The following is a 14,761-nucleotide window of genomic DNA, read 5'->3' on the forward strand; positions in this document are numbered from 1 at the left end:
TTGCCCAGAATTTGAACTCATGTAGGCCTCAGAAACCCCCCCACGTCACCTGACCTGGGGTAGAACAATGACATACCATAGCTTTCCCCCTTTTGCCCCCCATCACGTGATTTGTAGGTGCGGCTAGTCCATTAGTGCATAGGGGCGAAACCAGGCTGTAAGGCAGACTAGGAGCTTAATCCTTAAGCCCCTAAACATAAAACCTATTTTCCATACCCTCTTTTGCTGGCTGTGTAACTTTTTGCAGATGACTGATGCCCGGAGATTGGAAGCAAGCAAAACAAGGGAGCGCTTTCGACTCGGATAAAACACGACACTCCGTACCTAGCTAGCGACATGGGCAGTCGCGCCTTCCAACCTTCTACCACTCGTGGCGGCTCATGAATCCGGACGGCCAACCCCCACATGTTCAGAACTCAAAACATCAACAGGCATAAGGTACATCAGAAGCAATTACTCTCCAAGCCAGTTCTGTTTCTCTCCATGAATTTCTCTCTTATAGTTTCTGAATTTTCACTTTTCATTCTCCTAAATAAAGCCCCTTTTGTTAAGCCAAATCTACCAATAAAGCAGTCCATAACTCACCCATGACTTGCCCTAACCTCAATCTAATTCAATTCAGTGATCAGCATTAGATTATTCCCATCAGTGTTAATCAAGGGCTAATTAATTTAACTGATTGAACTCCTCCATAGTGCATAATCTTTCATGTGAGAGAAATTCTTTGTAATAGAACGCTAATCCTGGATCCATTTTCCAGGAGACCTGCTACTCTTCCGCTCAGTCGACCTCACCTTGTGAATCAAATCATCTTAGGAGTACTGCCATTTTGATAACTGAGAACGTCTGGATAGCAGTCCCAAAGCTTACCCATTCCCCCTTTGTGCACAAGAGCCAGTTAACTGAGATTAATTCAAGCCATATTACGCTTTCTAATTAGAGATGTGCTATTCACGTCCTCGTAATGTCCATATTTTAATTTTGATTGCCTGCTGGATACTCAGTTCCAGATTCATTTTTGATTGCTTCATGTGTAAATAAATTCACTGTAATATAACCAGTGACTCATTTCCCATGGGGACCTTCCATTCTCTAATTCAGTTGTTGAAAACAAGGTAAGTCACCACTCAGCTCTTCATTTTTTGTTACATTTTGGTGTCCTCTGTTGGCCCCTTTGGCAGTGCATATATTAAAAACCCCCCTTGCATTCCTCTAACGAGACCCAATCTGTAAGAGTGGCAGACCTTGCTAGGATCTAGTCGGAGTAGCGATAACTAGCCTTGCTACTTGCTAAGACTAGGAACGAAACAAACCAGGATTGATATATCATTTAATTTAATTCCATTGTTCACAAAGGCATACAGGGCCACTGAAACGAAGTGAGAGTACACAGGTAAGGGTTATTATCATAGTCTTGTAACATTAAGGATACGTAGGGACAGATAGGAAAGTGATATTATTTTAAGAGAAAGAGTGAAAATGCAACAAATATCGGAGTTAGAATTCTTCATAGCAGAGGCGAAAGCACATAAGTTCTTAGGTTAGCGAGGCAGAGCAGCGGCCCGCAAACGTTACTTACTGCAAAAGAGCAGCTGTGCTGTGTTGCCAGATGACTGAGCAGTGGGAATTAGTTAGTGCTTTGCTAGGGAGTTATCGCATGTGTTAGCCGGGAAACAGTTAGCTAGGAGTGCTGTTCAAGAACAGTTACGGCAGAGAAAGTGTACATTTCTCTGTCTGTGGTGTCCAGGAATTGAATTTATGTGTACTTAAAACATGCGTTGCAACCTCTGGCAGTTTCACGACTGTACGAGTCAGACACCCTTGGTCAGCACATGCACAAATCCACTCCCACAGTTCAAAGATCGTCAGATCCCATTCAAATCCATATTTCATGTTTTAAGTAAAGTGAAGGCATTGCTGATGTTTAAAGTTAAATAAGTCAATTCTGCATTCCACAACCCACCTTCCGCCAAGAAAGTTGTGTGTTCTTTTGTCTGATATTATAACCCTCATTCGCCACACTTGGTGAAACAAAGCCAGCAGCCATCAGCTGTTACGTGCACACTCAGTTCCACATCTCTCGTCACGCCAAACGAAATTTCATTGCTTTTCGCCCTAACGTAAACCCTCACGAAGGACTTTAATATTTTTTTAGAATAATTTGCAAACCCTTGCCCACCATATCACTTGTCATGACGGGAGCAAGCCAGTAACATTACATAAATACCAAAGTTCATTTTAGAGAGGAAAAAAAAGTCACTTAGCGTAATTTTGCAGAACGTAATTTATCATAAGCAACGGTAGAGTAACTTAAATCCTCACAAATACCGTTCCATTACAACTACGCTCTCCGAGAAAGAGAGAGAGAGAGAGAGATTTTTCTTTTCATCATAACAAGGGACATACTAAAATTAATCAATAAGTATTGGAAAATAAACCCACTACATCACAAAAGCCAAGTACAATAAGAATTTTCTTTTAGTTTTATCCAACCGTTGATCTTTTAAGATCCAATTCCATTATCTCTTTTACCCATTCACACATAGTGCGCAATTTTATATACGCATGTGCTGTGTCCATTGAACTTCTCCCTTCTTCATATTTCCGTTGAGTGCTTCAGCTGCGGAGTGAATTCTCGTGTGTTTCATAGAGCGTACGTACCGCCATTTAATAACATTTATCAACCGTCGTGCACGAGTGGGTTCATTATTCAAGACTTGCGTATGCCGCAAGCATTAAATTGCATATTACGTGCAAACCCCATAACCTCCCTTTCCTCATGTCAGGGAGAAGGCTTCCTTTCCTCATGTCAGGGAGCAACCACTAGTTCTTAGGGCTAGCCACCCACGAGTGCACGCCCAAGGGTTTCCCTCCCCATAGTGCCACTAATCTGAGGCACTGCCAACCAATTAAGTTGCTGAAGCACTTACCTTTCTACTATCCCTCCTACTCCTTACTTACTTTCTGCCTCAGGCAGAGTGCCATTTCTTTCAGTGCAGTTTGGTTGCACTGCCCTTTTAGTGTTGCTCCCCGGAGCACACTGGCCCTCTAGTGCCATCCAATCAAAGTAATCACACATAAGCTACTGCACCTGTACCTGAGATACAGGGTGCCAACAACAGTGTATCCGCCCATAAGGACCTTAGTTCCTTCAGGATCATACCCTTTTCCAAGTGTTTCCGCCCATAAGGAATTGTACCTTCAGGATCACTTCCATATATGAGTGTATCTGCCCATAAGGATCAGACTTCCTTCAGGATCGCTCCATCAGTGTGACCTTCGCATGGCACACTCAACCAGTGTCACCTCATTGAAAGGGTGCCACACCACCAAAGTGCCACCACATTATGGGACACTTCCACGTAGTCACAGACATTTCCCCTAGTCCCCCTCATAAACTACAACCATGTCTCTTGACCAGCGCCAAGCCCTCATGAACATGGGCAAGGAGGCAGGTTTCACAGGACGGGAACTCACCCAGTGGGTGAAAGAGATGCTAGAAGAGCAGAGGAATTATGAAGTGGAACAAAGGCAGCACGAGTTAGCCCTCAAGGAAGGGCAGAGGAAGCATAAAGAAGAGCAGAGGAAGTATGAAGAAGCTCAGAGGAATGAGGAAGCCAAACAGAGGCGGCTGGAAGATGAAAGAGAAGAAACGAGAAGGCAGCACAAATTAGCCCTCAAGGAAAGCGAGCAAGCTCTTAAGGCAAGTGAGCTGGCTCTCATAGAAAAGGAGTTCAAGCTGGAGAGAGCAAGGAAGGAGAGTGCCGAAGCTATAGCGCTCCAACAAGCCTCCAACCCCACACCTGCCGCACCAAATGCTCCGCTCTCAATCCTTAATTCTCTAGTCCCCAAGTGAACTCAGGAAGAGCCAGAAGCATGGCTAGAAGAGATCAAGGTGCTCTTTGACAACTAAAACACCACTGAGGCCAAGAGGGCCTTAGTGCTTACCAAACACATGGAAGGAATGGCAAAGGCAGCCCTCCGCTCGCTGTAGAAGAGTCAAAGAGGAGACATGACCAAAGTCCGTAGGGTCATCGCCAAAGCTTACGAGATAACCCCGGAAAAATGGAGACAACGGTTCCAAGGTCTTGCCAAGGAAGTCAGGCTGGTCCTGGATGGAATGGGCCTGTCACAAGACCCAGTCTGGTACCCGTTGGTTCGACTCCCTCTCATGCACGACCTTTGAGGACTTATTCAATAGGACCATGCTGGAAGATCTTTTCCAATGTGTGCCTAGGCCCCTTGCTGTATATCTCAGCGAAAAGCAGTCCACCACACTTATGGAAGCCTGCTGCTTGGCCGACACCTGGGAAACTTTCAACCAATCCCAAAGCATGTCTCACAGCCACATTGTGCCACCCTGGGTACCTCTCAGGCTCGACTCACCCAAAGAACGGCCTGCCTAGCAAGCCTACTTGCACAAACTGTAAAAAGTTTGGCCATGATGAAGCTGACTGCCACTACAAGGTGGGCAACAATAGGCAGCCTACGAACAACCACCAGAATTCCTCTCCTTCTACGTCTGCTCAACCTCCTCCATTGGCCGTCACCTTAGGAAGATCAACCCATGCCAAGGGAACATTCCGAGACTGTGGAACTCCAGGGCACTTTACTGCCAGATATCCTGGCTGCCTGAAACATGTGTCCTATCCCAGGCACGTCAACCTGATTAGTGCCACATCCTCCATGGCTGTGCTGCCAGAGATGTCTCACCCTGAGCGGGTCTGGACTCTGTCCGTCTCAGTGGCACCTCTGGATGGCTCTAGCCTACCAGTGGACCTGCCAGCCACAGTAGACACTGGCTCAGACATTAGCCTGATTGAACGGGCCCAAGTGCCCTGTTGATGAAAAGACCAGGTGGACGATGCCCTGGGTAGAAGAACAATCCAAGACCATTCCTACAGTCGAACTATGGGTAACCACCCCTTGGGGCACACAACCTCAACGCCTTGGCATGGTGAAGAGCATCAGGCACGGAGCAGAGTTCCTGTTAGGACGAGACATCCTCTGGGGATGTCCGTCCCCCAAGCCCTTCTGTTGCCTATCTACCTCCACCAGGGAGGCCACTCCAAACCCACCTGAACGGGACACAGCCACTGTGACAGGTGTGCCACCATCAGCCCAACCTTCCATTCACCAAGGTGTGCAACGGAAAGGACATTCTCCAAACCACTCCAGGCCCAGCCCTCAATCCGCACAAAAGGACGGCCACCAAAAGTCTCCTCCCTCACCACGAAGGGATATCACCTGGTACCGCTGCAGGACCTGCAACGTAAGAGGGCACTCCACAAACTGGGCAAGGTGCCCTAGGAAGCAAGCCACAGCAGATACCACTGCCACAACAATTCCAAGAGGCTCTGCCCTCCACCCAAGACAGGAATCTCTGTCTCCCACTACTTCAGGTACACCGATGGGTTTTGCACCCCAGGTCCCTCGTCAGCCATGCCTGACTCAAACCCTCTGCCAGTGCCACATGAGAGCACTGGGCAGTGCCAAGCTCCGCCTATCTCGGACAGAACCCCTATACTAACCTTAATCCCTGTGCCTGGCCCCGAGTTAGTGCCAGTGCCGGATCCAAACCATGACCTGGATCCTCCTACAGGAGATCCTCCAAACCTCACTGAATTAGTCATTGCCAATTGTGAGCCTCCAACCCCTGACATTTCTTCTTCCCAATCTCTTTCATCTGCCAAGGATGACCCTCTGGCAAACCTTGATGTTACACCTTCTCTGGTCGACCAGGAACTGTCCGGCCGGGACGCAGACGCTGGCTCTACCCTTACGACGGTTGTTGCAGCAGCCAAAGTAGGGAACCAGCCTGCAGCTACTAGGGCTACCCCTGATCCTGCTCCTGATGGAACTCCCGGCCTTTTCCCAGAGTTGGTGCCCTCGTCACCTCCTAGGGATGGCGTAGCCAGACCTTGGAGGTCCCCAAAGAAGAAGAAGAAGGGGTGGAAGAGATCCAATTAACCAATCAGAGCCACCAGCCCTCCTTGGCACTCGTGTCCCATTGGCACAGTGCCGCTTCCACCTCAGAGTGATCTTGGCACCTACCCAGAGAAGGTAGCCTGCATGATCTCTGCCCAAGTAGACTGACACCTAACACCCTAGGCAGTTTGCAATACTAATACTAACCTAAAAGACTATCCATTACTTAAGCTAGTACACCCCTTGGTCACTTACCATAATTAACCCTTCAGGTCACTCATGTTCAAATTTATTGCATATTATTCCATAGAACCTTGCGTAACCCATAATTAATTGCATTTAGTTAGGTCTGTGTCATTTAGTTAGTGCCAGAGCCATAGGATAGTAGGCTATGTCAAAAGATTTACCATGCGCCCATTGCCTAGGAGTGGAGTTCCACTGTCGTCAGAGACAGCCAGTAGAAGTTGTATCTACACTTGTATAGGTTAGGCTCTGCTGTAGTAAGTAAGTTACCAACAAGTACCCCTCTTAGCAGTTAGGTAGGTCCATTTGGCTATTGCAGTGCCAAGCGCATTCCATGTAAGGACGCTAGCTGACTAGTTGGGACAAATAACTTACTTAGCCAAGATTTTCACGCCTGAAAGGGAGAGAATTCCTTTTCATGGGGGGGGGGGGACCTTTCACGTATTTTAACTCATCCCTCTTAGTTCGCCAGATAAAGAATCGAAATTTCTGAACAAAAGCACTTCTCAGTTAACTTCTAGGCTAGCTTTAGTGGCGGGAAGGAAGATTTGCCCAGAATTTGAACTCATGTAGGCCTCAGAAACCCTCCCATGTCACCTGACCTGGGGTAGAACAATGACACACTTTAGCTTTCCCCCTTTCGCCCCCAATACGTGATTTGAAGGTGCGGCTAGTCCATTAGTGCATAGGGACGAAACCAGGCTGTATGGTAGACTAGGAGCTTAACCCTTAAGCCCCTAACCATAATACCTATTTTCCACACCCTCTTTTGCTGGCTGTGTGACTTTTTGCAGATGACTGATGCCCGGAGATTGGAAGCAAGCAGAACAAGGGAGCGCTTCCAACTTGGGGAAAATACGAGATTCGTACCTAGCTAGCGACGTGGCAGCTAATGAATCCGGACGGCCAACCCCCACATGTTCAGAGCTCAAAACATCAACAGGCATAACGTACATTAGAAGCAATTACTCTCCAAGCCAGTTCTGTTTCTCTCCATGAATTTTTCTCTTATAGTTTCTGAATTTTCACTTTTCATTCTCATAAACAAAGCCCCTTTGGTTAAGCCAAATCTACCAATAAAGCAGCCCATAACTCACCCCATGACTTGCCCTAACCTCAACCTAACTCAATTCAGTGATCAGCATTGGATTATTCCCACCATAGTGTTAACCAAGGGCTAATTAATTTAATTGATTGAACTCCTCCATAGTGCATAATCTTTCATGTGAGAGATATTCTTTGTACTAGAATGCTAATCCTGGATCCATTTTCCAGGAGACCTGCTGCTCTTCCGCTTAGTTGACCCCGCCTTGTGAATCAAATCATCTTAGGAGTACTGCCATTTTGATAACTGAGAACATCTGGATAGCAGTCCCACGGCTTACCCATTCCCCCTTTGTGCACAAGAGCCAGTTAACTGAGATTAATTCAAGCCTTATTACGCTTTCTAATTAGAGATGTGCTATTCACGTCCTCATAATTTCCATTTTTTAATTTTGATTGCTTGCTGGATACTCAGTCCCAGATTCATTTTTTGATTGCTTCATGTGCAAATAAACTCACTGTAATGTAACCAGTGACTCATTTCCCATGGCGACCTTCCATTCTCTAATTCAATTGTTGAAAATAAGGTAAGTCACCACTCAGCTCTTCATTTTTTGTTACATTTTGGTGTCCTCTGTTGGCCCCTTTGGCAGTGTGTAAATTAAAAACCCCCCCTTGCATTCCTCCAAGACCCAATCTATAAGGATATGTATGTATGTATGTATATATGTATATATATATATATATATATATATATATATATATGTATGTGTGTATATATATATATATATATATATATATATATATATATATATATATATATATATATATATATATTATATATATATATAATGATAGCTAGGAGAATATTAGTTAGGAATAATATAAATATAAAAGAGAAAAAGAAATGAGAGAGAGAACCATTAATAGACAAATGATAGACAGATAAAGAGAGACAGAATGAATAATAAAGAAACGAGACAAAGAAAGATTGAGAGAGAGAGAATAACGATCAGGAAGTGTTGTGATTACATAGCCAAAACATTGGAGTGAGAGTAATCTAAGCACAATCATTAAAGAATGCCTACCTGTCTCACCTGTGAGCTGACCTTTCAACTTTTGCTGGAACCTGAAGACTTCCGGAGATGTTATTAGTTCCACCCACAAAGGAGGGAATTAAGTCAATTAATCACACCCAAGGGATGTTGTTAGATGATCTCCAACCACTAAGGATGACTACAAGGCAGAACAGAAGCAATGGTCCGCCTACTGGTGGGATGGACATTTCCTTTGAAGAATCTTCAAGAAGGCAAGCTTGAAGAGAGAGAGAGAGAGAGAGAGAGAGAGAGAGAGAGAGAGAGAGAGAGAGAGAGAGAGAGAGAGCCTTAGGGGAGTGAGGTCAAGAGCCTCACCAGTTGTGGGTTAAGAAGAAGGAAAGGCTCATACTTTGATTCATTTAACTTGTATAAATTCTGTATTATTTAACTAGTGTGTTAATGAAGTAAGAAAGCTGCACTGTCTCTTCCTAAGCTTCCTGGGACTCTAACAACCAACAACAAACAAAGCCAGAAACGATTAAAACAATAAAAAGACACATCATTACACACACACACACACACACACACACACACACACACACACACACATATATATATATATATATATATATATATATATATATATATATATATATATATATATATATATATATATATATATATATATATATATATATATATATATAATATATATATATATACATATGCCATTGTATATACAAATAATGCTTCCACATACAGAAATATCAAAAACCTTAAAAAAGCGACAATATATAAAGGAACGTCACTTTATGGCTAGATAAATTTGGCTAGTTTTTGGAGGTAATGTCATATAAAACGTTATCTCAAAACCATGATAAAATATTCTCTTCTATGTTAAGCTGCATGAGAGAGAAGTGAAAAGACATTACAAAATTTACAGTAATCCACTGAGGCTTTAGTACAAAAATGGGGGTTAGAATTGGTGAAAGTAATTGATCCCCTTTAGTCATAATATAATAATGCGGTAGTTTACTGCCTATTGAAAACTGGTTTTAAAAGATAGATGTAAAGTTTAATTGCACTGATTCTTACTCAGTTAAAGCTAAACTCATTTGAGTGATTTTATAATTAATCCCAATAATCTCTCGACTTGCCTGGAAAAGCATATTATTAAAATACCGATGAACAGGGAATATATGTCAGTCAACGAAAAATAAATTAGTTTGGCCTAAAAATATTCCTAGTTATGGTACTATTAACCATGACAGCCTAAAATTTTCCATAACAAATTAATTTAACAGAAACCATCCAAAGTAATTAAATGAACTTTTCTTTTAATTCTGAAAGAACGTTGGGTACAGCAGATAATCAAAGGATTTTATTCACTTACTACCTCCCGTTCTGTTTGTAAATATACAGAAACTGTGGAGCAGCAGAAAAGTGCTGCACTTTCTCCGCTAGCCTAGTCGAAATTACATCAGCACACTCCCTGATCTCGTTAAGGGTATTATCATCTTTATTTCTTGAGAGAACCCGCTACACTTGCGCTCTTCCCAGTGAGAAGGGACAATTTTTATAAACCGTATGATTATTTAATCTGGTTTTTATTTTGAGCTAGAAGCTTATTATTTCAAAGCCTGATAGTAATCCATATAGCCTAACTGCTGTCTTTAGAGGTATGATAAAACATTCAGTAAGGCCGCAGTTAAAAACAGCTATTTTGTTAAATAATTAGGATATTTGCAACAAATATAATGTACATTAATTTTATTAAAAAATTAAATAATAGTTAAGGTATAAATACTTGGCAAATTATATATTGCATACTTCCTAGTTCTTCTTATGTAATTCATAAAAACTGCACATGGAAGAACAAATAAATTAATAAAAATATCTGAAAAACTTAAGCTATATCCTCCATTATTTATGAGACACATAGGCTATACGTCAGAAGCACATTCTGATGTAGGTATTCCTACTTTTAATCTCATTCACATTAACTTATTGCTCTCAGTGACAGCTGATCTCTGAGTATTTCTTTATATTTTATCTAAATACTTTTGTGAACGTATATCATCACCAACATTTTAGTTTCCACAAAATAATGCTGTCTTGTATTTTTTATATAATATATTCCACTTTTGCACTTTATTCAGATTAAAAGATATTCTTTGTAATTCGTCATCCATAAACAATTACATCAGAACTATGGAATTAAAGTAAGGGACCTTATGGTTAGGGAAAGCAATCAGAAAACTGCCATCTTTTTAGTTTTCTGCAAAAGAAAACTATTGTACTGGCTTTTTCTGTCCATCTGCCTTGAGATCTTAAAAACTGCTGAGGCTAGAGGGCTGCAAATTGATATGTTGATCATCCACATTCCAGTCGCAAAAAAAAAAAAAAAAAAAAAAATCGCAGCCCTCTAACCTCTGTTAATTTTTTAGTTTTATTTACCACTGAGCTTAAAGTCAGCCATAATCGGTTAAAGTTAGCCATAATCGTGAATCTGGCAACGATATAGGATTGGCCACCACTGGGTCTATGTAAAGATTCATGGGCTGTGGCTCATACAACATTATACCAAGACCACCGAAAAACAGATCTATTTTCGGTGACCTTGATTATAAGCTGTACAGAAAACTTGATTGCGCTGAAGAAACTTCAGTGTATTTTTTACTTGTTTTACTTTTCATGACCAACTTACTTGCAGCATTTTGTTTTATGTTCTAGTGCCGCGTCTTCCTCCCTTTGCTCAATATATTTCTTATTAGCGTTTATGTCTTGCATATTTTTATTATAATTGTATGTTGATGTTTTTAGAATAAGTCATACATATATGTCAGGTAAGGGTGAAGAAGTGAAGGGTGTTCATTAATAGGTCATATAAAATAATTTTTTCTTTTAGTCTCAACATATTATAGACATGTGCACTAAAAAGCAAAGATAAATAAAAATCAAGTAAATGCACCTGTTAGCCCAAAATTGGAGACTGAATCACCAGAAAAGGAGAGAAAGGCAACGAAGAAACCGACTCAAGCCAGATACAGTTGCGCAGAGGTGTATGAGTTTAACTTGGGCACTAACTGCTCAATGAATAATGATTCTAAAATGACCAGTTCATGAAAAAACTTGTTTGGCCCAAAACAGAGAAGTCAGAGTATTCGATATTGGCTTTACATATTTTAGCATGATTTCTCATGTTGGAAAATTCAGGATTGGACAGTCTGCAACCAGTGCGATGGCTAACACCTTTATGCGAATCAGCCCTGACCCTCAGCAATCGTTTAGTTGATCCCATGTATGTCCCCGAATTACATCTGTGGCAAGTATATTATACATGACTGAAGATCACGTTATTGGGCAGAGTCTATCTTTAAATTTAAAAAGCGACCCTATAGTAAAAGGGTTTTTCAGAATGAGAATGACCTGTAACATGTTAAAATGTTTTTCTATTGCAGACTTAAGGGGAGCGCTGACTCCATAAGGCCCCATTACAAAGTAAGTGCTTATAGCTTCATTATGAATGAAGGGATTTGCTTTAAATTTTTACAACTTAATCTTCAACTAATAATGAAAATTTCCTACTTGGGAAATTTAGAAATTCCACTTCTGGGTTAATTTTTTTTGCATTTGGCAAAAAGATTTCAAAACTTTTCAAAAATAATATGCAAAAAAAAATTTTCACTCTAAAATAAATTTCCTGTGTACGAAATCAAGGTATATACAGTAGTTATACTACACTCTGTAAAAGCTTGATAGAATTTGATTCAGTCTTCTTGGAGTTATAAGCTTTTAATTTGTGTAAGTTTTGAGAAAATGGCAAAAGAAAAAAATTATGGTTATTTTGTAATACTACGAAACTATGACAGTTAGAAGGCTGATTTCTGCACAACTATTTTGTCATATAAGAAATATGCCCTGAAATTTTGAATATAATCAAATGAATAGAAATGTGCTCTCTCTTGATTTATGTTACCTAAAATTTGCATACACACACACTATAAATATATGCATATATATATATATATATATATATATATATATATATATATATATATATATATATATATATATATATATATATATATATATATATATATATACATATACATGCATACATACATACAGTACAGTATATATATATATATATATATATATATATATATATATATATATATATATATATATATATATATATATATATATATATATATATGAAGATAAAATATAAATATATATAAATAAATATACTTTTTTGAACTTTGCAGCCATAAATGTTGAGCACTTATTTCTTCTGTGCCCCTGGTTCACTGGTAAAATATGGGCACATGATGAGTTACAAGAGTATATATACAAAGAATATGTAGCTGTGGCAGTATACATACTCTTGTAACACATCACCTCGCCATATTTTACCAGTGAACAGGGGCACAGACGGAAGTGCTTGAAATATATGGTTACAATGTTCAAATAGTGTTTTATGGGTCTTTTTTATATTCATATTATACTGTTATATTATAGTAAAAGATATTCATATATAATATATATACAGTATAATTATATATATATATATATATATATATATATATATATATATATATACACATATTTAAATATATATTTATATTATATATATATATTTATATATATCAGTGCAAAGTTTTTTCATAACAAAAATTCATTAATATATGCTATCAATATAATGTTTTCTCCATAACCTATAAAAAATAGTAAATGCTACCTATAAAAAATAGTAGGCTATATGCTATCACTGCGAATTTTTTTCGTAATAAATAAATTATAAAAATAAATGCCCTAATGAGGTTAGGCCAGGGCATGGTATCCAAGGAAAGGTTTGTTCTCATCGTTTCACACTCACCTTCAAGTTTTCCTCATGACCTATAAAAATATGTGCTATCAATATATACGCTACCACTGCTGTACATGTTTTCCATTCAGATATTGGAGAGGCAAATAAACAAACAGCTGAGAGGATAAAGTAAACAAACGCTGGACAACCAAGCCTAGACAAGTCACGAGTCCGACGACAACTCACTGCAGTAAAATCAAGCTTTGTGGTCTTTTATAATTATATAATACATTATGAAATATAGTAATCACTAATTTGAATATCACTAATGTGAATATCACTAATACAGGAAAACAAATCCCTTACTTTGATAATGGCGTTCTGGTGTTGTTGCTATCCCAGGCCAGGCAATTCCCGTTTGCTTCGTCCCACTCTTGTAACAAACTTATGAGACGCAATCGTTGAAATTTCTCCCTCATACGAGTGGTACTTCTCTTGCTTATGGCAATGGAATTGCGTGAATGCACTACACGGTATGAAAATCCGAAAAGGAAATGCGTCACAAAGCACTACGACATCACTTGAACCAAAAATACACAATACATCGAGATTGTTTATTGGTAAAACCCGACGCTCTGTTTGGAACTGTTACCTACTTATATAATTTCATATTTCCGAAAATGCGCAGTAAAAATATGTTAATAAATATAAAATATTATATGTAAACTACCTAGTATGGTACATCTGTGTACATCTGTTGATAATATAGTTCAAAATATCGAGATACATATATATATATATATATATATATTTACTTTTTTGACATTTTGTTTGATATTTTTCTAGAGAACGAACAAGCTCTTATCGTAGAAAATGGGTAGTTTTAGTAGGATACTGAACTGGCAAGTCATACAAACATTGTACTACAATTTGTCGCTCAGTGTCGCTCACAGCACGATATCGAGATACATAGTACATATTTACTCTGATATTATATTTTTTGAGAGAGAGAGCCAGTTTTTATTGTAGATAATGTGTATTTTAGTAGGAAAGAAAAGTATATTTCTCACTTCCACCTAAAAAGTTATACAGAAAGTTTGCGACAATTTTCCGTTCAGTGCCGCTCAAATACCGGTAAATGCGGTGAAAAAAATTTTTTTTCAGGACATGTTTCTTTAGACATACACCAGTCCAAACTGTAAGAAACTAAAAATCGAAAATTCCTCGAAATTCGGCGATACAATTTAAATTGAATACAAAATTGCCAACTAAACAATTGTTCTGAATTTTATTAAATTTCAATTGTATTGTGCTTCACTGTACCGAGCTGAATTCTATGCTGATGCCATCAACGGTTTTTTAAACATGGAAATTAATACTAAAAACTTTTATATAACCAGTCTTCACTTGTTCAAGATTTGTATCAACATGTACGTGGCACCTTATCTTTTATTGATTTTATTATTTTTCAAACTTTTTAATCAAAACATTTCAGACCATATCATCAGTACCCAACGATGTCACATTATAAAATAACAAAGCCTCGGTGTTCTCTTGCCTCTCATTTCAATCAGTGTGAGTTCAATATTTAACCTAACGTCTCTTGTATTGTCAAAACGAGAAGGGTTTTTATTGTCTTTGGGATTGGACTTCTGTATGCCTTGTTGCAAACCAAACTACAACAGGTTTTTTCTAT

The 14,761-nt window shown here is 39.3% G+C and overlaps 1 long non-coding RNA gene across 1 annotated transcript in view; it reads right to left on the reverse strand.

The window, feature by feature from the left end:
- LOC136843212 (uncharacterized) overlaps positions 1-13,551 on the reverse strand; it is a 212,252-nt gene extending 198,701 nt beyond the window's left edge. The window contains exon 1 of the long non-coding RNA XR_010854479.1: positions 13,432-13,551. This is a non-coding gene — a long non-coding RNA (uncharacterized lncRNA). The remainder of the gene's footprint in view (positions 1-13,431) is intronic.
- Positions 13,552-14,761: the final 1,210 nt, after the last annotated feature.

This window comes from Macrobrachium rosenbergii, chromosome 11, assembly GCF_040412425.1.
Source record: "Macrobrachium rosenbergii isolate ZJJX-2024 chromosome 11, ASM4041242v1, whole genome shotgun sequence".
In the NCBI taxonomy this organism is placed as follows: Eukaryota; Metazoa; Arthropoda; class Malacostraca; order Decapoda; family Palaemonidae; genus Macrobrachium; species Macrobrachium rosenbergii.